Below are 26434 nucleotides of genomic sequence, written 5' to 3' on the forward strand. Positions count from 1 at the left end.
GCTTGTTTGTTAAGCATTTGGGTTCTTCTGGGAACCGAAGGCTTAAACCAAACAAACACACACACATACACACAAACCCACCCCCAAACCTCCTTGTCCCCTCTTCCTTAGCTTTTCGGTGCCGTGTCGCAGCCCCACGCCCCTCCATCACTGTCCCCTTTTAGTTTTCTCAAGCCATCTTGGCGGGGGGGAGGAGAAGAGGAGGGGAAAAAAAAAAAAGCTCCAAATGTTTCCTTTTTCTTCTTCTCTGCCCTCCCACCTTCACTCTTCCTCCTCTTAAAAAAAAAAAACAACCCAAAACAGCCAATACAGTTTTTCTGGGTTTTTTGGTTTTTTTTTTTTGAGTTGCTGGGGTTTGGGTTGGCTTTTTTCTTTCTTTTCTTTTTTTTTTATGGGTGTTTGGGGTTGTCCTTTTTTTTATATTTTTTTTTTTTTTTTAACTGAAGAAGGAGGCAAAAAGAACTTTCCCAGCTGCTGGAAGGAGACAAAGTTGTTCCAAGCGGCAGCGGAGAGGCCGGTGGCAGCAACTTTTATGCCCGCGGAGGGGGATAGACAGACAGACAAGACAGTCAGGGACTTAAACCGTAAGTGCCGGCAGGAGCTCTGGAACTCCTCGTCTGGGACCGGCCCGTGGTAGCCAGCGCGGACAGGGGGTCGAGGGGTGCGGGGGGGTTCTGAGCTGGGCCGGGCTGGGCGGGGAGGAGGAGGAGGGAGGTGAGGGAGAGGCGGGCGGCGGGAGCCCTTCCTCCCTGCCTCCCTCCCTCCTGCCGCATGTCCTTCCCCGCCGCCCCCTCACCTCCGGAGGAGAGCGCCCGCAGCCGACAGGTCTCTGCCCCGGCCCGGGCAGGCTCCGGCCGCCTCCGCAGGTGGTAAGGATGGGGGGCGAGAGGGAGGAGGGTACGGCACCGGCGGCTCCCACCGCGCGTCCCCTACCTGCTGCGGCCGGCCGGCAGCCTGCTGCCCGCCGCGGCTCCTGCCTTCTCGTCGTCCCTTCGTGGCTCACCTCCCGGTGTACACCTGCCTCTCCTGCTAAAGGCAGGGGAGAGGAGAGAGAGGCGGGAGCCTTCGGTGCGGGTGAGAGGAGGCAGGTCGCCGGTGGAAGGGGTGAGAAGGAAACCGCTGGCTGCTTCAGCGCGCCCCGAAACCGTCCGCAGGGGATGTCTGGGGAGGCTGCTGATCAGCTTTGGCGTGCGCGTTTGCGGTACTAAACTTTGGGGAAACAGTGTTGGCTCGGAAGAGGCTTTCTACCGCGTAAAATGCTCGAGGATGCTCCTGAAGAAACGTTGCAAGTTCTGCCTTCAACTTGGAAAACATTTAAATTGAGGCGGTTGACAAAATGGAGGGCTGCCATGGAGTCCAGGAGTGAAGCAGATTGCAAATTGTTAACCTGGTATTGGGGTCCTGTAAACTCACAGCTCCGTGGCTCATGCCAGGATGTGGCCTGACAGATGCTCTCCTGGCTTAATGCTTTTTTTCCCCTGTAGAAGCAGCAGGGATGAGGAGTTGAGCGTGCACCATTGCGTGCCAGAGAAAGGTGTATGGGATGCGCCTGCTTGCAAAGCCTGACCAATGACTGACTTTTTCAAGCGCCAGAAAACATTTAGGTAGCAGTCAGATGGGAAGCTGTTCTCTTTACAAGAGTGGAGGCAGGAGAAATTACTTTATTTCATTGTCGTTTCAACCTGCTGAAGCAAAACAGAATCAATCTTTGGGTTTTCCTTCAAGCGAAGGGTGTAGTCGTAGTGAGCTGCATTGTCTGACCTATGACTAACTATTTTTTTTTGTTCAAACACTCTGTGTATATACCCTGTAGAATAAATAGATCTGTGCTGGGGCAGAAAGCTAAGAGCGGATTGAACTGATTTTCTTTGTAAGGATATGTGTGTTTAGGGGGTTCTTGAAAAGAAGAAACCCCAACCAAAACTCCAAATTAATTTTTGCAGTCCTTGCTTTAAGATGGAAGCTATTCCTGGAAGCATGTGGTTTGGTAGACACAGAGCAGGATTTGGTTTAAACTCTTGTGTTTTGAGAGGAGAGGGAAAACCAGTAAGTTTTAACTTCTTAGGGTGTTCACCCCACTTCCCACTGGAGGTCGAAGCATTCATCACGGTTGGTTGTGCTGGTTTCCATTTGAATGTGAAAGAAGTGTGCAGCAGGGAGCATGTACAGGTATTTTTAGCTTTAATATTTACTGAGAAAAGATACAAAGAACAGTGGTTATTCAAGAAAAAATAAAAATCCTGCATGTGCTGAGTATGCTCATTAATACCTATTTAAAAAGTCAGGTGAGATACAGTCTGGTCCTTACGCTTATTTGATACAGTAGTGCTTCACTATCTCTTAAGGCACAGTTTCAAAGTCTCTTTTAAAATGAACAAATAAGTAAAAGCAAGAGAGAAGGTGCCAGTTCCAGTGCTAATTAGAGGTGGCAGCTGCAGAAATGCTGTACAGTTTAATAAAGGGCCAGAAAATCCAAGGAAGCATTTGAAATTGCAACATGTTGTATAAAGATACAAAAATACATTCATTCCTGCTCTGGTTTTGTCAGCTGACTAAGCAGATAAAATGAAACAAAATCACACCAGCAAAACTTCTGTAGAAGAAAGTGAGCTCAATTCATCTTTGTTTCTGTAAAATGCCTACTCCTCTTTCAGTGAAGGCAACTAGCTTGGCAAGGATGTTTGCTTTTAGCCAGAATAGCTTCAACTGTCCATAGGAACGGGACCGGCAGTAGCCGTGCAGGAATGTGTTAAATGGATTTCCCTAGCAGTCCTGGCTCCCAAGCCAACCCTGGCTCCTTTGGGTCTGCAGCAGCCCTCAGGCCCTGGGAGGTGTTGTGCTTATATCTGCCGTGGGCCGTGTGCACCTTCCTTGGCAAAATAACTCTGCCCTGGGTGTCCTGTGTCTCTCTACTTGCACAGCAACTGGAGACAGGGCGAGTGATGTCATGTGGAGTTCCTGGGGACTGAATGGTGGGACGGGTCAGCCACTCTACTACCTGTAGGACAAGTTCTTCATGTAGGCCTTAGGGAGCTCTCAGAGGGCACAGTGGGGTTCCCTGGAGACTTTCAAAGTCGACCTGGATGTGTTCCTGTGTGATCTGCCCTGGGTGATCCTGCTCTGGCAGGAGAGTTTGGCTTAATGATCTCTGGAGGTCCTTTCCAACCTCTAATGTTCTGTGACTCTAGATAGCCACAGAAAGTACTGGGTAGGCAGATTAGCCATTGATTTCTGTTACTTACATTGGCCTTCAAGCAAACTTTGCATTGTGCAAGGTGAGGGCCTTGCTCAGGCACCTGTCTTTTCAAAGTCTGATGACTTAATCTTCAGACCTGTGCAGAAATATTCACAGTTTGCAAAATACAGTAAGGACAGCTGAAGTTTGGGTTTTTTTATCTTCAAGAACAAGGAGGCAGGGTGGTAGCTTTCACTTAGTAGTGTGGCTGTTGAATTTTCTAGGCTTTCTTTCTTTCTTTCTTTCTTTCTTTCTTTCTTTCTTTCTTTCTTTCTTTCTTTCTTTCTTTCTTTCTTTCTTTCTTTCTTTCTTTCTTTCTTTCTTTCTTTCTTTCTTTCTTTCAGCAATTAGGAAGGCAGCATGGATCATCTTCAAGTGCTGACAGTCCTTAAAGCCAGGTGGCATAGAGTAGTTACTGTCAAAGGATGTAATGTAGAAGGATTTGCACATCTGTTCCTTTTTCATTTCTGCTTCGCCTCTCAGGAAGATATTAGTAGATTCATATTCATGGAATGTTTTTTGTTGGAAGAGACCTTGAAGGTCATCTAGTCCCAAGCCCACTGGCATGGGCAGGGACACCTTCCACTAGACCAGGTTGCTCAAGACCTCATTCAGCTTGGCTTTGAACACCTGCAGAGAGGGGGCATCCGCAGCCTCTCTGAGCAACCTGTTCCTGTGTCTCACTACCCTCGCTGGAAAGAGTTTCTTCCTTATTTCCAGTATAAGTCTTCCCTCCTCAAGCTTCAATCCATTCCCTCTCATCCTATTACTACCAGCCCTTGTAAAAAGTCCGTTCCCAGCTTTCTTGTAGGCTCTCTTCAGGTACTGGAAGACTGCTTTTAGGTCTCCCCAGAGCTTTCTCTGGGCTGAACAACGCCAACTCTCTCAGCCTGTCCCCACAGGGGAGGTTCTCCAGCCCTCTGCTCATCTTTGTAGCTTCTTCTGTATCTTCTCCAGAAGCTCCATGTCCTTCTTATGCTGGGGACGCCAGAACTGGCTGCAGTACTTCTGGTGGGGTCTCAGCAGAGCAGAGGGGCAGAATCACCTGCCTTGTCCTGCCAGTCACAGTTCTGTTGATACAGCCCAGGACACAGGTCTGTTGCCTGCAAATCCTGTGAATCTGCCTCTACAGATTTGTTGGAGGCTGATCAAAGAACTGAATGCTTCTTGAAGTGTTTTGTGAATGGTTGTGTGTGTCCATGGTATTTAGGGAGAATGATCAAGAAGCTGCTTTTCTGTGTGATAGGGAAATAGCAGTGTCCCTGATGTGTCAAATGTTACCTTCACTTTCCCTACAATTCCGTAGGGATGGTTTGCAGGTTTAGCACAGTATCACAGAGGGTTTCTGTAGAATGTTTTAAGTATCAGTATGTTTTGTGTCAGCATTTGTGGTATTTCTCTGGTTTATTTGGTGTCCTCCTTCATAAACAAAGGGGACTGCATCATTCTATAGGGCTGTCAAATACAGATGTGGCCTCTCCTTTCTGATGAATCAAAACCCATAGGTGATGGCTGGTCTGGTGATATGTATCAGGATGTTTACCTGGACTAAAGCCAGCAATTAGCTGAAGACCAGGAGGCATTTGCATGGCGGTGGCATAGAATCTCAGAATGGTTTGGGTTGGAAGGGACCCCCAAAGGTCATCTAGTCCAACCCTCTTCTCACAGATAATTGGAGACAGAACAAGTGGGAATGGCCTCAAGCTGAGACTGGGTAGGTTTAGATTAGTTATTAGGAAAGAGTTTTTCACGGAGAGAGTGGTCAGGCACTGGCATGAGCTGCCCAGGGAGATGCTTGCGTCACCGACCCTGGGTGTGTTTAAGGGTCGTTTGAATGTGGTGCTTAGGGATATGGTTTACAGTGAATCTTGTAGAGTAAGGTTACAGGTTTGACTTGGTGATCCTGAGGGTCTTTTCCAACCTGGATGTTTCTGTGATTCTGTGGTTTTAAGCTTCCTGCAGTCACCAGGGACATCCTCCACTAGATCAGGTCACTTGGAGCTTTGTCCAGTCTCTCTTTGAGTATCTCCTGGGATGGGGCCTCAACTCCCTCCCTGGGCAACCTTTTCCAGTGTTCCACTATCCCCATGGTGCAGAACTTGTTCCTAACATCCAGTCTAATTTTGCTCTTCTCTCATTTCAAACCGGTGCCCCTTGTCCTGTCTGCAAGCCTTTGCAGACAGTCCCTCTGCAGCCTTCTGGTAGCCCACTTCAGACACTGGAAGGCTGCTCTTAGGTCTGCGTGGAGCATTCTCCAGGCAGAACACCTCCAGTTCATGAGCACTAACTTGAAGCTAGCTACTAGTCGTTAGTAAGTACCCTATCCTCAGAGTTTTCCTTATCACTAGTGTCATAGTATCAGCACCCTGATACCAAAGCTAATGGAGACTGAGCTGTTTCTGGTGGAAGGCTAGAGGTAGAGCTGTCCCCTAATGCCACAGCATTGCTGCTGTCTGAAGACAGGGAACAGGGAAGTTTGTATCACTACTTCTCTTCACTGAACCTGATCTTTCATATTGGTATTAGTTTGGCAGCTCCAGCTAAGAACTCTCCATTCCAGTTACTTTGTAACTTCCCATGACACCTGAAGCAAGCAAAAAATGCACATTAATGGTAAAGTTTGGCAACTACTGTATTTGCATAATATTAATCTGAGCAGTTCTTGATTTACTCATGGCTGGGGTCTGTTGGCAGCTGCCAGAGTCTCCAGTGGAGATGGTGTTGGCCACCAGTGAATTACTGCTCCTCAGCGATCAAAGAAGAGTTGAGTCCAGGGTGTGTGTGTGTGTGTGTGTGCGTAGGGCGAGAGGAAAGATGGGCAGGAGTTCAAGGCCTTGTGTTTCCTTTTGCTGTGCTATGTGGTCTGCTGCTGAGCCAAGACTGACCTACTCGGACTTGGCTCTGGGAAGACTGGCAGCTTTCCAGCTTGTGTCCCTACGAAATGCTCTGGCAGCTAGAAAAAAAACCAACACCAACCAAACCACCAAATTAATAATTGGACAGGCTAGGAGGGAGGGAAAGGAGTGTTCCCTCAGTTTTTAGAGGTTTCTCATGGGGCTGTGGGGATGCAGAACGATCTCTTCTGACCCAGACCTTCTCCAGATACTCTGCTGTTGCTTTTCTCTGCTGTAATGTTTGTGCTGTGTGAATATGTGAAAGGAACTGCTGAAACAAGATCTTTCTTTGAGAGGAAGTCAGTTATCTCTGCTCTTTCTTGGTCACAATATGAGCCATACATTGCAGGTCACCTATGCAGCTTCTCCTTGGTGTGTTCTTGGAACTAAGTTTGCCCTGTGCAAAAAAAGTTTTCATCCTGTTTCTCAGAAAGTAAAATCAATTCCTTGCGCTGACTTCCTCAGGTAAATCTTTGCTTATGTTTAGTCTCCAGCCTAAGTTACAAACTTCTGTCAGTTATTCAGCAAATAAAGACACAGAAGTGGTGGTGTGCAGAAGCTTTTGTTAGTTGAGAGTATATGTCATTGTTTTCTTCCATAAGGTCTTTTATGCACTGTCCTGAGTGCTAAGGCTCAGGTAGGAAGAGTTCCTCCCCTACCTCCCTGCAAAGAGATGGAGGATCTCATCTGTGCCCAGCAGGAGTAGGGAAGTGACTGTGCTCCTCTGCTGGGCACTGGTAAGGCCACACCTCAAATAATGGCTTCAGTTTTGTGGCCCTCACTCCAAGGACACCGAGGGGCTGGAGCAGGTCCAGAGAAGGGCTTTGGCACCCATGGAGGGTCTGGAGAACAGGGCTGGTGAAGAGCAGCTGAGAGAACTGGGGTTGTTTAGTCTGGAGAGGAGGAGGCTGAGGGGAGACCTCATTGCTCTGTAGTCTCAGGTGATAGAAGGAGAGGAAATGGCCTGAAATTGTGCCAGGGCAGGTTTAGATGCTCTCAGGAGGCCATCTTGCTATTGAAACAAGCCTTGGGTTCAGAGGTGGGTCATAAGCATGAAGAATGCTTTCCAAGAGAACAAGCATGAGGTTACTTTCCACTTGCATCGAAGCTGGTTAGAATAGATAGAGCACTTATCACCTCTACAGTTCCCTCAATGATTTTGTTGCAGATGGAAACCTGCTCAAGTATTGGAATTTCCTACCTTCCTTCTGTACAATTTATGCTTGGGACTCAGTGTTTTCTCTTCCTTTGCAGCTCCGCTATCCCTGATAGTTTTATGGGAGGCTGTTTGAGCTCTGGAAAACTGTGAGGGAAGAGAGTTGGAACTTTGTTACACGTCTCTCTTCTAGCCTCATCTTACTCAAAAGTACCTTGGTAAAAGAGGAGAATTGAGGTAGAGGCCTCTTACTAGGAATACTTGGGAGACAAAGAGAACAAACTTCATCTTGGTCTCAAGAAGGATTCCTAAAGCATTGCCAGTTCTTAAGCCAGGACAAAGCATATTGCAGAAAACAATTAGAGCAGGAATCTTAGGGCATTGAGTTAACATGTTTTAGGTACCAGTAAGTCTGAAGGTGTGCACTGGACTGAATCCAGATTAGCAGCAGACAGATAGTGTCACCACTTCAGTAGGATTTTCTTTGTCCCAAGTCCTTGAGTGCAAGGCTGGTGCGCTCCGAATTGAGGATAGACTCTGAATATCTCATTTCCCATAGCTCGAGTTCTGCATTGATGACAAGGCTTTTCTCATAGCAGCAGACCTGAGTAGTTCCCCTTTCTCCCACTCTACTAAGCTCTCAAACTTTACACAGAATACACTGAAACCTTACTGAGAAGAGGCAATCAAGAACTACTAACCTACAGGTTCATAGTTCCATAGCTGAGAAAGACACAGCAGGTGAAGGCAAATGGACAACCATCATAGAATCATGGAATCAACCAGGCTGGAAGAGACCTCCAAGATCATCCAGTCCAACCTATTCCCCAGCCCTATCCAGTCAACTAGACCATGGCACTAAGTGCCTCAGCTAGTCTTTTTTTGAACACCTCCAGGGATGGTGACTCCACCACCTCCCTGGGCAGCCCAAGTTCATGTTCTCCTAGCTAGTGGGAGACATAATTAGGGTGTATTTAGACAAATTAACAAAGCTTCCTCTGCTGCCTTGTTTGTTCCTCATTATCTCCCTTTTTTTATTTTGGTTTTACATGAATGTTATTTTCATACAATTCAATGTTAACTTTCATTTCCATTTAATCTGAATATGTCTGATGAGATATTTCCTTAGTATGTGGAATGAGCTGTCTTGCCCAGCTGGTGAAAATCCTTGACTTATCATAGAATGGTTTAGGTTGGAAGGGACCTCAAAGGTCATTCAGTTCCAACCCTCTGCCATAGGCAGGGACACCTCCCACTAGAACAGGTTGCCCAAGGCCTCATCCAGCCTGCCCTTGAACACCTCCAGGGAGGGAGCATCCACAACCTCTCCGGGCAACCTGTTCCAGTGTCTCACCACCCTCACTGTAAAGAACCCTTTCCTAGCATCTAGTTTGAATCTCCCCTCTGTCAGTTTAAACCCATTACTCCTTGTCCTGTCATTACAAGACCTTGTCAATAGTCCCTCCCCAGCCTTCCTGTAGGTCCCCTTCAGATACTGGAAGGCCACTGTAAGGTCTCCTTGAAGCCTTCTGTTCTCCAGGCTGAAGACCTCCAACTTTTGTAGCCTGTCCTCATAGCAGAGCTGCTCCAGCTCTCAAATCATCTTCGTGGCCCTCCTCTGGACTGGCTCCAACAGCTCAATGTCTTTTTTGTGTTGGGGGCTCCAGAACTGCGCACAGGACTCCAGGTGGGCTCTGATGAGAACAGAGTAAAAGGGCATAATCCTCTCCCTTGCCCTGCTGGCCACACTGCTCTTGCTGCAGCCCAGTACACAGTTGCTGTCTGGGCTGCACTCACACTGCAGGCTCATATTGAGCTTTTCATCACCCCAGACCCCCAGGTCCTTTTCCTCAGGGCTGGTCTCAGCCATTCACCACCCAGCCTGGATCTGTGCTTGGGATTGCACCAACTTAGGTGCAGGACCTTACACTTGGCCTTGTTGAATGTCATGAAGTTGGCCTGGGCACACCTCTCCAGCCTGTCCAGGTCCCTCTGGATAGATCCCTGCCCTCTAGCAAGTCGACTGTACCACACAGCTTGGTGTCACCTGCACACTTGCTGAGGGTGCACTGATCCCTCTGTCCATATTACTGACAAAGATGTTAAACACTACTGGTGCCAGCACTGACCCCTAAGGGATGCCACTTGGCTCTGGTCTCCACGGGGACACTGTGCCCTTGATCACCACTCTCTGACTGCCACCATCCAGCCAATTCCTTATCCAGCAGTGCTCCACCCATCCAGTCTGTGTCTTTCCAGTTCAGTGCCCAGGATGTCATGTGGGACAGAGCCAAAAGCCTTACTCAGGTCCAGGTAGATGACGTCAGTTGCCCTTCCCTTGTCCACTGTTGCTGTGAGTCCATCATAAAAAGGCACTAAATTTGCCAGGCATGATTTGCCCTTGGTGAAGCCATTGCTGGTTACCACCAATCACCTCTGCTTTGATTTCTTTAGCAAAGTCTTCAGACTCAGCCTTCAGCCTTAGCAGAGTCTTCAGGAGGATCTGCTCCATGATCTTGCCAGGCACAGAGGTGAGACTGACTGGTCTGTAGTTCCCTTCTTGAAGCTGGGCCTTATGCTTGCCCTCTTCCAGTCACCAGGAACTTCACCACTCTGCCATGACCTTTCAAATATGATGGACAGTGGTTTAGCAACTTCATCTGCCAGTTTCATCAGGACCCACGGGTGGATCTTGTCAGGCCCCATGACATTCTCATGGTTGACACATTGTGAGCATGCTGTCACCTCAATTCTCCATTTTGCTTCTTAGTGTGTCCATGTTTGGATACCATCTAGTTGCCAAAGCCTTTTTCCTCAGTGTGGCTCACTTTGCCTGTCTGCTGGGATTTCCAGGTGGATGTGCTTGAAGGTGAATGGTCTGGTTGAAAGGGATCTCGAAAGGTCATCTAGTCCAACCACGTCTGCAGTAAGCAGGGACATCCTCAACTAGATCAGGTTGCTCAGAACCCTGTCGAGCCTCACCTTGAATATCTCCAGGGATGGGGCCCCATCCACTTCCCTGGGCAAACTATTCCAGTGTTCTACTACCCTCATGATGCAGAACTTGTTCCTGACTTCCAAATCTGTTTATTCAGCTCAGTCATGACTGGATGAGCAGCTGATTTGTTACCTGCTTCCCCACAAAATATAGCAGGAAGTTAATTCCTTGAAGCACAAAATGGTTGTAAAAATAATAGTAATAAAAGTGCCAATATCCAAGATGCTGCTTGTGACAGCAAAACAGAGTGTAAGAATACTAACACTAACTAGTAACAGCACTGTGTTTTTTCCCTAGGATACTCTTGCCATGAGACATCTTTTGAGGCTAGGAAGGAGTTTGGAGGCCATGCCACATGAGGAGCAGCTGAGGGAGCTGGGGTTGTTGAGTGTGGAGAAAAGAAGACTAAGGGGAGATCTTATTGCTGTCTACAGCTACCTGAAAGGAAGTTGGAGTGAGGCTGGTGTTGGTCTCTTCTCCCAAGTAACCGGCAACAGGATGAGAGGAAATGAGTTTGAGTTGTGCCAGGGGAGGTTTAGTTTGGACACAGGGAAAAACTTCTTTAACAAGAGAGTTGGGAGGGCTTGGAACAGGCTGCCCAGGAAGGTAGTGGAGTCACCATTCCTGGAGGTGTTAAGAAGCTGTAGGTGTGGTGCTTCGGGAGATGGTTTAGTGGTCATGGTAGTTGGATTATGGTTGAACTCAATCTTAAAGGTCTTTTACAGCCTTAGTGGTGCTACAGTTCTGCCCCCTCAAGTTTACAGGACTTGAATCTTTTTTCTTTAGCTAAGGCTTGTTTGATTTGCCAACTCTCCTGGAGGTGTGACCTGTGCTGGATCAAGGAAACATGTCAGTGTCTTCTCCCTGCTGCCTCATGTGTGGTTAAGCCTATAGAGAGCTGTGCAGGAAGCTCAGGCACACTGTCCCCTCTGACTGCCCTCTGCAAATACAGGCTATTAATGACCATTGCCTTTCATGGGTAAAAGCAGTCCTGGCAACAACTTTGTGCACTTTATTTAGTGGCACACCAAGCAAGCAAGCACATTAGCTATTTTTATTCAGAGCCCCAGACATAAGCCAGTATGGCAAAGTGGCTATGAAATGTCTGCATAGCTAAGTGAAAATACAGCTGCTCTTCTACACTCTTTTTCTTTTAGTTACAGAATTTTGAGAGGGTTCCACCAGTGATCATCTGATCTCTCTGAGCTGTGGTGAGCATTTTCAAGATTTCACATTGAAATAGGCAGAATGTTCTTTACAAAGCACTGACTTTGTCTTCTCTTGCAGTCAGCAGTAAGGAGGTAATGCAATAGGGGAGGTGGGTGGGTTGGGAGGGGGGACTGGTCCAGTTTAAAGCTTCAGGTCTTGTCCTTTCAGGAAGCTTTGGGACTATCTGTTCCTATGTGCTGCTTAGTGGCAGGCACTCAAAAAAAGCTGAATGCAAGGACACTTAGCAATTGCTAGATTAGAGAGACACAGTGTTTGTTTTGGGAGTTTTTAAAGGCTGCTGCTGGTGGTTTTCCCTCTTTTTTTTTCCTCTTTTTTTTTCCTTCCTTTTTCCTTAAAGAGTCTGTGTACTTTGGCAATAAAAATGGCTTGCATGGCTTGCTGGATAATTCAGTAAAAAATGTCAAGATGCTGTTGATTTAAGTCTTTGAATAGTTCAAAACCAAGAATTTATGTTATGGATTAACTTGGGAGGGATGTTGAACATCTAAGTTTGTGTGTGTGTGTGTGTGTGTGTGTACTTGTTCAGCAGTAGTTACACCTCAGTATTAACATGAGTGGTCTGCAGTTCAGTTTTGGGTTAAAACAAAACACTTTAAAGTATGTAAGAGATGTCATAGGTCTCAAGGAAGGAAAAAATAATTTATTGTGCCTTCCTTGACCTGGAACCTGCCTAATACTGGAATGTATATCCAATGCAGCACATTCTTAATGTGTCTTTGCTTGACTGACTTAGAAAATACAACTACAAATATAATCTTGTATCCACCAAAGTAAGGTATTTCTACTCAATGCTTTCATATTTGGCTGGTGGTACTGCTTTGCAGTACAAACATTATTCTTACCTAGCTGTTTATCATTTATTTACCTCATGTTTCTCTATTTATATTAGCAAAGGGAAAACCTACAAGCAGGACTTCCTCCTTGAAAGGTCTCTCCCCTTCAAATGTCAATTGTTACACATCAAAGCACAGCTGGACAGGTCTACCTATTGGTAGAAAATAGCATTAGATGCCAACACAGGCTGAGGGAGAATGAGATTGAGAGCAGCCCTGTGAGAAAGGACTTGGGGGTGCTGGTGGAGGAGAAGCTGGACAGGAGCCATCAGTAAGCACTTGCAGCCCAGAAAGCCAATGGCAGCCTGAGCTGCATCCAAAGCAGCATGGCCAGAGATGGAGAGATGGGATTCTGCTCCTCTGCTCTGGGGAGACCTCACCTGAAGTGCTTTGTCCAGCTCCGGAGCCCTCAACACAGGAAGGACAGGAAGCTGATGGAGCAGGTCCAGAGGAGGCCACCAAAATAATCAAGAGGCTGGAGCAGCTCTACTATGAGGACAGGCTGAGGGAGCTGGGGTTGTTCAGCCTGGAGAAGAGAAGGCTCCAGACAGACCTCAGAGTAGCCTGCCAGTACCTGAAGGGGGCTCCAAGCAGGCTGCAGAGGGACTGCGTGCAAAAGCCTGCAGTGACAGGAGGAGGGCAATGGTTTGAAATGAGCAGAGCAGATTGAGACTGGATGTGAGGAACAAGTTCTTTAGCATGAGAGTGGTGGAACACTGCAAGAGGTTGCCGAGGGAAGTAGTTGAGGCCACATCCCTGGAACTGCTCAAGGTGAGTCTGGGCAAGGCTCTGAGCAACCTGCTCTAGTGGAGAATGTCTCTGCTGACTGCAGCAGGGTTTGACTAGATGACATTTGGTTTACCTTTCAACCCAAACCATTCTGTGATTACTTTTTTGGGCAGGTGGAGTGGGATGGGCATCGAGTAGATCAGCTGCTTTGGGACCTGATGAAAGTAAAGGAATTAAAACCCTAACGTAGAAACACCTCTTTCAGCAAAGCAGGCGTCCTTGGCTGTGGAATTCTGCAGTATCTGCCCTGATTTGTGTTGAAATAGTCAACTTGCAATTCTCATGTCTGTGGGCAGAGCTGTGATACTTCTGCTTTATCTCAGAATGTGATTAAATGGCACTGCAGTGGAAAAACAGTCAGGCTTATCGCTTTCTCCAGCTGAGGGTGCAAACAGTATGTCCACCCTCAAAAGCTGCATAGTTTTAGAGTTAGCATCTGTCATGATGAAAATACTAGAAAAGGGAGATGAGTGTAAGGAAAAGAACTGGAAAGAGATAAAGAAGAGGCAATAATGGAAAATAAGAGGTGTTGGTCAGATGGAAAATTATACCTGGATGTGCTATATAAAGGAGGAAAGAAAAAAGAAAGTTGAGCCAAGAGAGATGAGAAATGTTTTTTAAAAGGGAGAGAGAATTTCTGTGTTAGTTGCACATAAAAAGGAACCTTTTAAATCACAGAAGACACAGACAACAGGATGGAATCATTCCACTTTGGCTAGTAAAACTAAGCTTATAGTAGTGTTTTACTCTGTGCATGAGGAAAAGCCATTTGACAGGCCATTGAAATGAAGTGTAATGACAAGATCTAAGAAGTAGAGGGAAAGGAGTACCTTAGGATGGCTTCATAGCAGTAAATGCTCCTGTGCATCTAGAAAATAGCTCCTGAAGATGGTTAAAAATGATTGGGTTCTGCATTTCACCATTCTGACTCTGTATTTTCATTTGTAGTTCATATAACTGAGGATTCATAGCTTCATAGAGTGGTTTGGGTTCAAAGGGACCTTAAATATTATCTAGTTCCCAGCCCTCTGCCATGGGCAGGGACATCTTCCACTAGCCCATGTTGCTCAAGGCCTTATGCAGTCTGGCCTTGGACGCCTCCAGGGAGGGGGTGTCCACAGCCTCCCTGGGCAGCTTGTTCTAGTGTCTTCCCACCTTCACTGTCAAGAACTTCTTCATCTCCAGTTTCTCTTCCAGTTTCACTTGATCTTGGATATCCACCAGTATTTACAGAATCACAGAAACAATCAGGTTGGAAAAGACCCTCAGAATCAGCAAGCCCAACTGATTGAGTACTTGAGAACCAGGGTTTGTGGTTGTCTCAAACACCATTCACCTGGGCAAGCTGCAGATCTTGATCTTGGAGGTGCATGGAGTAGGACCCATCATGCTTAATGGCCTCACCCAGTCTTTCCTTGTAGCTGACCCAAATTCCTTGCTGTCCATTTGTCCCTTCTTCCTCTCCCAGTGCTGTCCTCACCTGACCCAGGTGAAGGGTTCTTCTTATCCCCTTCCTCACCAATAATATTGGCCAATGTTGTTCCTGTCAACAGCGGCATCCATTTGCCCTTTTTTCCCCCTCTACTACTTCTCTGAGGTTTCTTTCTCATCTCCCCAGTGGCAGGGCATGGCTGTGTGCATGTGGCTGTCAAAGTGGCATTCTTCACGCTTAGATTCTGTGGAACTTTTAGACAGCCTATAGCAATCTACAGAAAGTTCCTTTAACCAGTGCTCAAAAACACACAGGTAGATCTCATGACAGGTTGGAGGTGGGTAGCAAAGGCTGCTGCTGTATCCCCTCCAGATTTCTTCTGTCTGCTGCTCTGTGATGATCACCAAGCCTGACAGAGTCTCTATGTGGCTGGTTTGAAATAAGTTTTTCTAGAACTGAAGTTCACTGATTTAAATTTTTTTCTCCCTTTTAAAAAGTACTTTTTCCCTTTTGTTCAATCTCCCCCCCCTTCCCTTTCCAGCATATTTTACAAACACTGTGTACCTGTGCTAGCACAGCTTTAAGAAGCATTCCCTATTTCTCTTTTCTGATCAGCCCTTACATTCTTTAATTCCCTAATAAATCTTGGCTTAGTGTTGATCAATTTCTCTTGTTTTCTTTTCTTCAATAGGTCACTCCTGACAGTAGATCATCTTAGTCCATCTTAAACTTAACTTTTGCCAGCATCCTGTGTGGGAGAGGCTCTTGCAAAGAAACCTCTTTTTGCTTTCTCAGCTCTTAGTATCTGGTTGCATTATCTGGTTGCTAGTATCCAATTTAATTGCAGCCTTCTTTCTTTTTCACCATTTCTTGCAATTTTTCTTCTTCTTATGATATATTTTCCCATCTAATAGACTTTGGTCTTTTAAGGCTTCCCCCCCCTTTTTTTTTTTCTCTTCCTATCTGCTCTCACATATTCTGCTTTCTGGTTTTTCACCCGTGCTTGGATTCACATTTTTCTGGGATATGCTCATTTGGCCTATGTAACCTCATGAAAATGTTACCATTTGAACATAATGACTCTTTTCTTCCCTGGCTTCCTGTTCCCTTTCCTTGTGAAGTGCTATGTATACCTTCCACAACTTTCAGACTCAGCTGGAAGCTAAACATCCAGCTCTTAATTTCCTCTCTCTTCTTGAGGTGAGGATCTTTTGGCCTGGCCGTATCTTAATCTGATGGAGTGGGTCCAGAGGAGGGCCACCAAAAGGGTATTGGAGCACCTCTGCTATGGAGACAGGCAGAGGGAGCTGAGATTGTTCAGCCTGGAGAAGAGAAGGCTCCAGGCAGACCTGAGAGTAACCTGCCAGTACCTGAAGGGGGCTCCAAGAAGGCTGCGGAGCACAGGCCTGCAGTGAGAGGCCAAGGGCAATGGTTTGAAATCAGAGCAGAGCAGATTGAGATTGGATGTGAGGAACAAGTTCTCTAGTATGAGGGTGGTGGAACACTGGAAGAGGTTGCCCAGGGAAGTAGTTGAGGTCGTATCCCTGGAGATCTTCAAGGTGAGGCTGGACAGGGCTCTGAGCAGCCTGCTCTAGTGAAGGATGTCCCTGCTGATGACAAGGGAGGTTGGCCTGGACGACCTTGAGAAGTAAATTGGGAGACAGCAATCTTAAGGCAAGGCCTGGTGTCAAGAAGTATGGGTTTACATCCTGACAGTCCCCGCTTGGGTTTGCTCCAGTGGGACACATCCCTTTGATCACTGTTAGCAACTTTGTTCTCTGTGAACTCAGTGAAGCAGTGCACATGAACTTAGTGGTGTAGCACATACCCGTGTTCAACTGAGATTTGCTTTCAAGGTATTTTTATTAGGAATCCCAAAGCTCCAAGGACTCAGAAAAGTTTCTCACTGAACTTTCAAATCTGACTGTGTCTTTAAAATGCCAGCCAGGTGCTAAGATGTAATGCTGGGGTTTCACTGAAATGTTGGTGTGGAATGCCACAAGTTCATTTCTCTCTTGGTGTGGCTGCCAACCTCAAACACTTGAGCAATGTTTATAGTTTTATAACTCTCCTCTGGATTCAGAAATTAAAATCAAAACATAGTTGATCGTGATACTAATATAAATAGGTTAATAAAATAACCAGACCTTTCAGCAAGGTTAACCTCCTGTTCTTTATAGTGTAGTTGAAACCTGTGAAACTTCCATGGCCCAGAGTTGCTTTTCTCCCTCATAATGTTTTAATTGTAAGGTTTCCTTCATTGTTGCCAGACAGTTGGAAGATTCCTGTCATAGTAACCTGATGGTGGCACGTTGGATGCTCCCTTCCTAGCATCACAACATCCATTGCCCCTTGTCCTGTCATTGGACATGCCTGAGCAGAGCCTGGCTCTGTCCTCCCAGCACATCTTTATTAACATGAATGAGGGCAGCCCTCAGGCTCCTCTGCTCCAAGCTCCAAGCCCCAGCTCCCTCAGCCTGTCCGCACAGGGAGGTGTTCCACTGCCTTCGGCACCTTTGTGGTTCTGTGTTGGACTCTTTCAAGCAGTCACCTGAAGCCCTTCTTGAACTGAGGGGTCCAGCACTGGACACAGTATTCTAGGTGTGGCCTCACCAGGGCAGAGGGGGAGAAGAACATCTCTTGACCTACTAACCACACCTCTTTGAAGTCTGGAATGCTTCTGTCATAGTGGGTGCAACATACCATTCCTAGTAGGGCTATCAGCACTCTAGAGATGTTTTTTTCCAAGTTTGTCTGTGTCTGAAACTATTGGTAATCTAATTGCTGGGTTCAGGCATGGAACTCTGCAAAAAAGCTTTCTCATGGCAAAACTTCAATGTATTTAAATGTTTAAAAAGAGTGAGTGTTAGGTGGAGCGCCATGGAAATTGCCTTTAGCTTTATTGAATGGACAGACAGTCTGTGAAAGGCTCCAGAATTATTTAATTGTGCCTTAAAAATAGTAAAGGTACTCATATTTAGATTATTAGTTAAGCTGGTGCTCTGTGGTCATTTCTTCCTGAAAAGAAACGTGAGTTCTAAGGTGGTAAACCATAGAATCATAGAGTGGTCTGAGATGGAAGGGACCTTGAAAGCTCATCTAGGCCAACCCCCTCTGCTGTCAGCTGGATCAGGTTGCCCAGAGCCCTGTCAAGCCTCACCTTGAATATCACCAGGGACAGAGCTCAAACCACCTCCCTGGACAACCTGTTCCAGTGTTCCATTATCCTCATGGTGCAGAACTTGTTCCTAATATCCAATCTAAATCTGCTGTTCTCTAGTTTGAAGCCATTGCCTCTTGTCCTGTCATTTTCTTGATGTCATTGTTTACTTGTTGTCAGTTGTTCCTCTAAAGAAGTTTGGATATGGCTGTGGTTTAGTCCAAGTAGACATGTGCTGAAGATTCTGTTGCTGCCAGGCAACCAACAACAGAGCAAGAGGACACAGTCTGAAGTTGTGACAGTGGAGGTCTAGACTGGATGTTAGGAGGAAGTTCTTGACAGAGTGATTTGCCATTGGAATGGGCTGCCCAGGGAGATGGTGGAGTTGCTATCCTTGGAGGTGTTCAGGAAAAAGACTGGATGAGGCACTTAGTGCCATCGTCTAGTTGACTGGACAGGGCTGGTTGATAGGTTGGACTGGATGATCTTGGAGGTCTCTTCCAACCTGGTTGATTCTATGGTCAGCACCCAGGCCATTCACTGATCTGTCTGGGAACCACTGCTTGAAGATCATAGAATGGTCTGAGTTGGAAGGGACCTCTGAAGGTCATCTAGTCTAACCCCTAAGATATAAGAGGTAAGTACAGTAGTAGGTGTAAAATGCCATATTATTGCACATCTCTGTCTTCACTGAGTGGTGACAGCACAAGTGGCTTTTCCTTATGTTCTTGGAGTTGGTGATCTTTGTCTGTTCACTCCAAAGAAACACCACAAATGCATTTTGGTAGCTAATTGACAATAGAGTCCTGCCGTTCTGTGGCTGCAAGCTCAGGTGCTGGTAGTAAAGGTATTGCCCCTGGGGAGGCAGAAAGAGAAGCTGATGTTCCTGGGTAGCACTGTACCTCTCCAGTTGGTGCAGACCCATACCCCTTCAGTTGCTGTCTGTAGTGGAGCCATCTTCCTTGGAAATCTTTTCTGTATTTGTGAGGGGCCAAAGTACAGGAGGAGAAATTTCTGCAGCAAACCTTTCTGTTTCCTTCATTCCAGCCTACACGAAGCAGAGAAACCATGACTCCAAACTTGTCATTAAGCTTCCTAAGAACACTTCTGTTAGTTGTAGTTGCCTACAGTGTAGTTTGGCAAGATTAGTGAAGCAGGGAGAGCACTTTCTACTGTTAGGCTTGAAGCTTTTGTTTTAATGACAAAGTTCTTCCAGTCTGGCATGATCTGTCTGCTACAAACTTCTGAACTACAGTCACTGATGACTTGGCAAGCAGCACAGTGCTGGTATGGAGGATCTTTGGGCCAAGTTCTTAACCTTTTTGTGTAAGATTTTCTTTAAGGGGAATGCAAAGCAGATGGGATTGTGGTTGAATAAGTAGTCCTTGGCTGAGCAAGCACTGCCCTGAGAAAGGTGCCTAAGGAACATCCCTATTGTGCTGCATAAGAGCAAGGACAGGATGCAGGGAGCCCATGAACGATCATTGTGCTGGTGCTTTCTCACATTGACTGTACAGATGTGCTGAAAGCATTGATTAACCTGGATTCTACCTAAAACACACCACAAAACTAAGGCCACTGAGCGTGAGAGGCAATTGTCCACTTTGAACTGTGTCATGGGGCTTTAGGTCTCTAGACCTAGGCAGCAGGCACCGTCTGTTGGTACTAGCAGAGCAGGAATTCCTGGTGGAGAAGCCTACTTTTCCTATCTGAGCAGCGTGTACTTTGCTTAAAGCCAAAGGTCTATCAGCCCCTCAGGACAGCAGTAGGTATCACAGACTGCCTGCTGGCCAGGTTCATTTTTTAGGGCACTAGTGCAGTTTTTTTCTCCTTCCAGCTTACTTTGCGCTCAGTTTCATACACAGACTGCTTCAGCTGTCTGCAGCAGCTTCTGTGTGGTGGAGGTGAGCTGATTTTCCATTCCTTGCACTGCTTGTGTGTCTGAGCAGAAGTAGCAATGAAAGCTGAAGAGATCACAGAATGTCAGGGGCTGGAAGGGACCTCACAAGATCATCTAGTGCAAAGGGTACTTTGTCTGGTGTTTGATACCGTGGTGGCACACAGCAACTGCAGAACAAATCTTTCTGGCTGTGGTGGTGAGTGGCATAGTGCAGCTTGGCCTCATCCATCTGCCCTGTGCTGTGGAGAGAGACTTCACCCCAAGTGTGGAAAGCTCTGTGGCGGTGCCATGGGGTGAGCCTGCATAAATTAACTTTCTCTCCTATCCAAGGCTGAGTTTAAACACAAAGCTGCTGGTTTAATTCAGAGCTAACTTGTGAGGTTTAGGTTTAGGCATCTCCTCTGCATGCTGTCTGTCCCCACACTGAAGCATTCATGCAGTATCAGGAAAATGTGGCTGCCAAACGTGTTAAAAGTAATAATTTAAAAAAAAATCTCTTCAGCTTCTTGCTTTTTGACTAAACTGCAGGCTTGTGGCCATAGGCTCATCTTTGGTGCCAGGTGGTCTTCCAAACGTAAAACTGCTTCTTGGAATGATTTGTATGTGATTGTATGGTCTTACTCTGGCAGGAAGATTGGACTCAAAAGATCTCCAGATGTCCCTTCCAGCCCCTAACTCATGTGATCCTGTGTGGTTTATGCTTTCAGTAGAGTGCCAGAAAGCTGAACTTTGGCAGAACTATGCTTCAGGTTGATGGTGAGAGTGAGATTGGGAAGAATGGTGGTGTCTTAAAATAGGCTTTGTGGCCACAGATAGACCCTTCTAGGTGCAAGCAGTCTAAGATAAATGAAACTTGTTATGTTCTACAAAAGTATTTGGGTTTGTGCTTGCCTTTGTCCAGCTCCCAGTTCATGGATGACTTGATTTCAGAAGTACATGCCCTAAGAATTCACTGCACTAGCTTGAGCCTGGTGGTGTGGTTGCAGAGGAAGAAGCCTGAAGTGGGTGGGAGGAGTGCTTCTCCTTCCCCTCTTTCCTGGTGACCTCCACTTCTGTGGCTGCATTCAGCTCTTCCTGCACGTTTTGACCTGTGCTAGAATCCTACCAGAGAGGGCAACTGCAGGCAGGGAGAAAGCTTCTTCTGGAAAAGATTTCTCACCTAGGGCTGCACATCTGAAATGCTTTTGGCAATCTTTGGTAGAAATTGGCTGCTCTCAAGTGAGTTTTTGAAATGATGACTCTGTCCCACCAGGGCCAGTCTTTTTGTGCCACTCAGAGTTCCTGAGGATGTGAATTTTTATTTTATATATAATTGTTTTAAATATAAAAAAATCTTCATCTCTATATGAACTTTTGTGTGCACTAAGAATGCAGGGAAACATATCATAGAATCATGGAATGGTTTGGGTTGCACAGGACATCCAAAGTTCATCTAGTCCAACCCCTTTGCAGTCAGCAGGGACATCCTTTACTCAATCAGGGTGCTCAGAGCCTTGTCCAGCTTGACATTGAGTATCTCCAGGAATGGGGCCTCAGCTGTTTCCCTTTGTGCTTGCCTTTGTCCAGCTCCCAGTTCATGGATTACTTGATTTCAGAAGTGAATGCCCTAAGAGTTCACTGCACTGCAACCTGTTGCAGTGTTCCAGCACCTGCATGATACAGAACTTGTTCCTCCCATCCAATCTAAATCTGCTCTGCTCTCATTACAAACCATTGCCCTCATCCTGTCACTGCAGGCTGTTGCACACAGTCCCTCTGCAGCCTGCTTGGAGGACCCTTCAGTTGCTGGAAGGCCACTGTTAGGTCTGCCTGGAGCCTTCTCCTCTCCAGGCTTAACAACCTCAGCTCCCTCAGCCTATCCCTGTAGCAGAGGTGCTCCAGCCCCCAGTCACCTCCATGGTCCTCCCCTCTGGACCCACTCCATCAGGTCCGTGTCCTTCCTGTGCTGAGGGCTCCAGAGCTGGATGCAGCACTGCAGTTGAAGTCTCACCACAGCTAAAGGTGTCAAGTAAGGTTTCAGAAACACCCCACGTAAAACTTGGGGCAAACCACGAGAATATACATCTAAACCTAGGCCAAGCTTGAGTTAATCACAATGAACAACTTTGCTGTCCAGAGAGAAGTTTGTTGATGGGAACAAGGTGCCACAAATCCAGGAAGTCTGGCGGTGACTCCAGGATTTTCTTGTTGTGGTCTGAACTCCAGGAATTTGGGGAGAGGGGAGTGTTTGTTCTTTGAGGTTATCTTGTAGCTTCCTTGCTGTCTTTTATTGCATCTTTGCTTCAGCCAGGCAGCTTCCATGAGGAATGGGATTCACTGAGTGATTTGTTGTGTACTTTGGGATGTGCTTTGCGCTTCTTTTCCTCTTTGGAAAGAGGGGCAAGCTGGGTGTGAAGGTGTTTTGGAAGTGCTGGGTTTTGTTTCTGTGTGAGGGAAGGGCTGGGGCCTTGTGGAGGTGTGGGGCTGGGGCCGTTGTGGAGGTGTGGGGCTGGGGGCCTTGTGGAGGTGTGGGGCTGGGGCCGTTGTGGAGGTGCGGGGCTGGGGCCGTTGTGGAGCTGCGGGCCTGGAGGCATTGTGGAGGCGTGGGCCTGGAGACGTTGTGGAGGTGCGGGGCTGGGGGCCTTGTGGAGGTGTGGGCCTGGAGACGTTGTGGAGGTGCGGGGCTGGGGGCCTTGTGGAGGTGTGGGCCTGGAGACGTTGTGGAGGTGCGGGGCTGGGGGCCTTGTGGAGGTGCGGGGCTGGGGGCCTTGTGGAGGTGTGGGGCTGGGGGCCTTGTGGAGGTGTGGGCCTGGAGACGTTGTGGAGGTGCGGTGCTGGGGGCCTTGTGGAGGTGCGGGACTGGGGGCCTTGTGGAGGTGTGGGGCTGGAGGCGTTGTGGAGGTGTGGGGCTGGGGGCCTTGTGGAGGTGCGGGACTGGGGGCCTTGTGGAGGTGTGGGCCTGGAGGCCTTGTGGAGGTGTGGGGCTGGGGGCCTTGTGGAGGTGCGGGACTGGGGGCCTTGTGGAGGTGTGGGCCTGGAGGCCTTGTGGAGGTGTGGGCCTGGAGGCCTTGTGGAGGTGCGGGGCTGGGGGCCTTGTGGAGGTGTGGGCCTGGAGGCCTTGTGGAGGTGCGGGGCTGGGGGCCTTGTGGAGGTGTGGGCCTGGAGGCCTTGTGGAGGTGCGGGGCTGGGGGCCTTGTGGAGGTGTGGGACTGGGGGCCGTTGTGGAGGTGTGGGCCTGGAGGCCTTGTGGAGGTGCGGGACTGGGGGCCTTGTGGAGGTGTGGGCCTGGAGGCCTTGTGGAGGTGTGGGGCTGGGGGCCGTTGTGGAGGTGTGGGTCTGGAGACATTGTGGAGGTGCGGGACTGGGGGCCGTTGTGGAGGTGTGGGCCTGGAGGCCTTGTGGAGGTGTGGGGCTGGGGGCCGTTGTGGAGGTGTGGGTCTGGAGACATTGTGGAGGTGCGGGGCTGGGGGCCATTATGGAGGTGCGGGGCTGGAGGCCGTTGTGGAGGTATGGGGCTGGGTGCCTTGTGGAAGTGCGGGGCTGGGGGCCATTTTGAAGCTGCAGGGCTGGGGGCCATTTTGGAGCTGCAGGGCTGGGGGCCATTTTGGAGCTGCAGGGCTGGGGGCTGTTGTGGAGGTGTGGGTCTGGGGACCGTTGTGGAGGTGCAGGCCTAGAGGCTGTTGTGGAGGTGCGGGCCTGGAAGTGTTGTGGAGGTGCGGACCTGGAGGCTGTTGTGGAGGTGCAGGCCTGGAAGTGTTGTGGAGGTGCGGACCTGGAGGTGTTGTGGAGTTGCAGTGGTGGGGGCCATTGTGGAGGTGTGGGTCTGGAGGCATCGTGGAGCTGCGGGCCTGGAGGTGTTGTGGAGGTGTGGACCTGGAGGTGTTGTGGAGTTGCAGTGATGGGGGCCGTTGTGGAGGTGTGGGTCTGGGGGCCATTTTGGATGTGTGGGCCTGGAGGCGTTTTGGATGTGTGGGCCTGGAGGCATTGTGGAGGTGTGGGTCTGGGGGCCGTTGTGGAGGTGTGGGTCTGGGGGCCGTTGTGGAGGTGCGGGGCTGAGGGTCTTCTGGAGTTCATGTCGTCCCTCTTCTTATGGCTCATAAAAGAAGTCTCCTCTCGCTGCCTGTTCTGTATCCTTGGGCAGTCGCAGATACAGGAGTAACAGTGAGTATCTATTGGATGTGCAGCTCTTGTGAGCCACGCCTGTGTGTTTCCTTTCATAGAGCAGATGGAATTCACTGTGGTGCTGGAAATGCCCCCGAGATAACACAGCTTTTCCTGACGCAGTGAGATGCTTTCCTAACTGCGTTAAGGATTCACGCAGTAGCATTGTCCCCTGGATGTCTAATACTGATTTGAACATGTGGAGGTGATAGTTTAAAACAAACCAACCAAACCCAAAGACAAATACCTGTACCAGCTGGGTACTTCAGCATCATGAACAAGGGAGTGGGAGAAGTATGTTGCTCGTAGTTTAGCCCTGAGAGAAATGCTTTAGCAGCACAGAAGTGGTCATCCTTTGCTTTGTCTTTTGCTTCTGCAAAAGAGTTTCTGGGGTCGAGTTTCTGTGGTGAGCGCTGCAGTGGGAAAGGCTGACTGCACTTAAGATGCGTGAGGGAAATGGCATCAGGAGCACCAAGAACGAGCTTGCAGGTTGCCATTTTCAAACAGTGGCCTATTTTTTTCTCTACTTCCATATTTTTTGATGGCTTTCCTTTACTCCCACTTGACCTTTTTTGCCCTCAAGTTAAGAGGAGGCCAATAGGACCTGCTTAAGGGGATGAGGGGAAAGCGGAGGGGAAGAGGTTGGGTGGCACCTCAGATTGGGTCTCCTGCTGGTAGGTGAGAAGGGAAAGGGACTAATAAGTGCTTTTAAAATCTCCCCATCTTTCGCCGTCCGGGAATAACAAACAGCAGTGGTGTTTCAAACAGCTGCTTTGCATGGGTCTAATTGAAGATACCTGCAAAAGCTTACTGCTGGGTCCAAGGCTTACATGGAGTTTTGTAGCTAGACAGACAACAGTATCCTTGTGCTTTACAAGCTGGCATCTTTACTGACATGCTTAGTCTTGACCATCTTTCCTGTGAAGACTGAAAGATCTGGGGCTGTTTAGTCTGGAGAGGAGAAGGCTGAGAGGGGATCTGATCAATGTCTGTAAATATCTATGGGGTGGGTGTCAAAATGAAGGTGCCATGCTCTTTGTGCTGGTGCCCAGTGACAGGACAAGGAACAACGGGTACAAGCTGGAACACAGGAGGTTCCACCTCAACACAATGAGACATTTCTATGTGGTGAGAGTGCCAGAGCCCTGGAGCAGACTGTTCAGAGGGGTTGTAGAGTCGTCTTCTCTGGAGACTTTCACAACCCACCTGGATGTGTTCCTGTGTGACCTGCCCTGGGTGATCCTGCTCTGGCAAGGGGTTTGGACTAGGTGATTTACGGAGGTCACTTCCAACCCCTGACATTGTGTGGTTAACCCTCATGCTGTACCTACAGGCCCTGGTAAAACGTCTCTTGCCATCTTTCTTGTAGGTTTTCTTTGAGTACCGAAAGGTGGATTGAATTAGTTCAAAATCACCTTTCCCCACCCCACCTTTTAAGGGCCAGTACTCTGCTGGATGTTGTCTCATGAAGCTGAAGCCTGAAATGGTATTCTGAAGATGACTACATGTTCTTAAAGTTGTAGTCAGTAAAGAAAAGAAGTCACAAACACACAAAAAGCAATCAAACCCAAGCCCAAACAAACACCACCAAACCCTCCCCCCCAAAGTCTGCAGCATTTGACGGGAAGCCAGTGCAACTCCCTTGAAACTGGAGTGGCATGGCTGAGTCAGGGAGGTATGAGCTAAGAATCTGGCAGAAGTCTTTTGCACAAAGGAAGGCTGAGAGAGTCTCTCAGGAAGCCTGCACGCTGCTAAATGTGGCATGTTTGAACATGAGACTGACATCATTGTGAGTTCATAGCAGTGAAAGAACAAAGTGGCAGCCACAAATTAGACTGACCTAATTTTTAAGTCGCTTCTAAAAACTTAATAGCAGAGAGTGTTGCTTTTGCAAGCTGTTTATTTCTGCCCCAACCTCTGACTACTGAGGTTAAACTCCCAAGTTTAACCATCTGAAGTGTTGAAGGAGTTTGTGAGGAAGGTGTGTGTGTATGTGTGTGTGTTCGAGGGGTGCTGCAGACTTCCTTCCCTGGCTCCTTTTCCACTCAGACCTCAATCTTCACATAAAGGAAATGTTTAAGGACCACCCATCTTACACCTTTATCCTTCAGGAGCGGTTTCCTGGAGGTAGAAACCTCAGGATCGCGTACCAAAACTTAACTTGTTCTTCTGCGCTGCTCACGTGCAGCCTAGAAGTCTGTCTGATAGCCATCCCAGCAGCTGCCAGCAGTGTTAGCAGGAATTGATGGATAATCAGTGAGGAACTGTAAAACTAGTAAGTGTTCTGTGTTGATGTACCCATGATTGTTGACAAATGACTGCTGCTGCTTCTGTTGCTGAGCACCTAAGAAGTACGAAGGTCCTGCAGACTGCAGCTGCTTCATTTCTTTCCAAGTGTTTTAGTTGGCTCTGCATTCACTGAAGCTGCTCCGTTCTCTTGCCATGTTGCTTCAGTTAGTGTAGGATACCGAGCTCACCTAGCTTGGGACTTCTCTGACAAGAGTCAGTGCTTCTCTGTTCCTTTTTAAAGGGTTGTGTAAACCAGAGCACCTCTGCAAATTCTGGAGTAATATCAAATGCTCTTTAGGGATTTGTATGGAGCTGTGCATATGTGGAAGTAGGCTTCAAATGGGTAATACAAATGGCATGTGAGGGAACACATTTTGT

General features: G+C 47.9%; 1 protein-coding gene across 2 annotated transcripts in view; it reads left to right on the forward strand.

Moving 5' to 3' along the window:
- Positions 1–427: 427 nt before the first annotated feature.
- The window catches only part of DUSP16 (dual specificity phosphatase 16), a 68990-nt gene continuing 42983 nt past the window's right edge, over positions 428–26434 (forward strand). The window contains exon 1 of one of the 2 annotated variants that reach the window (XM_064142293.1): positions 428–584. The gene's annotated coding sequence lies outside the window, so the exon portion shown is untranslated. Of the gene's footprint in view, positions 585–709; positions 870–26434 lie in introns of those variants that run through there. The other variant, XM_064142292.1, reaches the window with a different exon arrangement.

The sequence above is a fragment of the Pogoniulus pusillus genome, chromosome 4, assembly GCF_015220805.1.
Source record: "Pogoniulus pusillus isolate bPogPus1 chromosome 4, bPogPus1.pri, whole genome shotgun sequence".
Lineage (NCBI taxonomy): Eukaryota > Metazoa > Chordata > Aves > Piciformes > Lybiidae > Pogoniulus > Pogoniulus pusillus.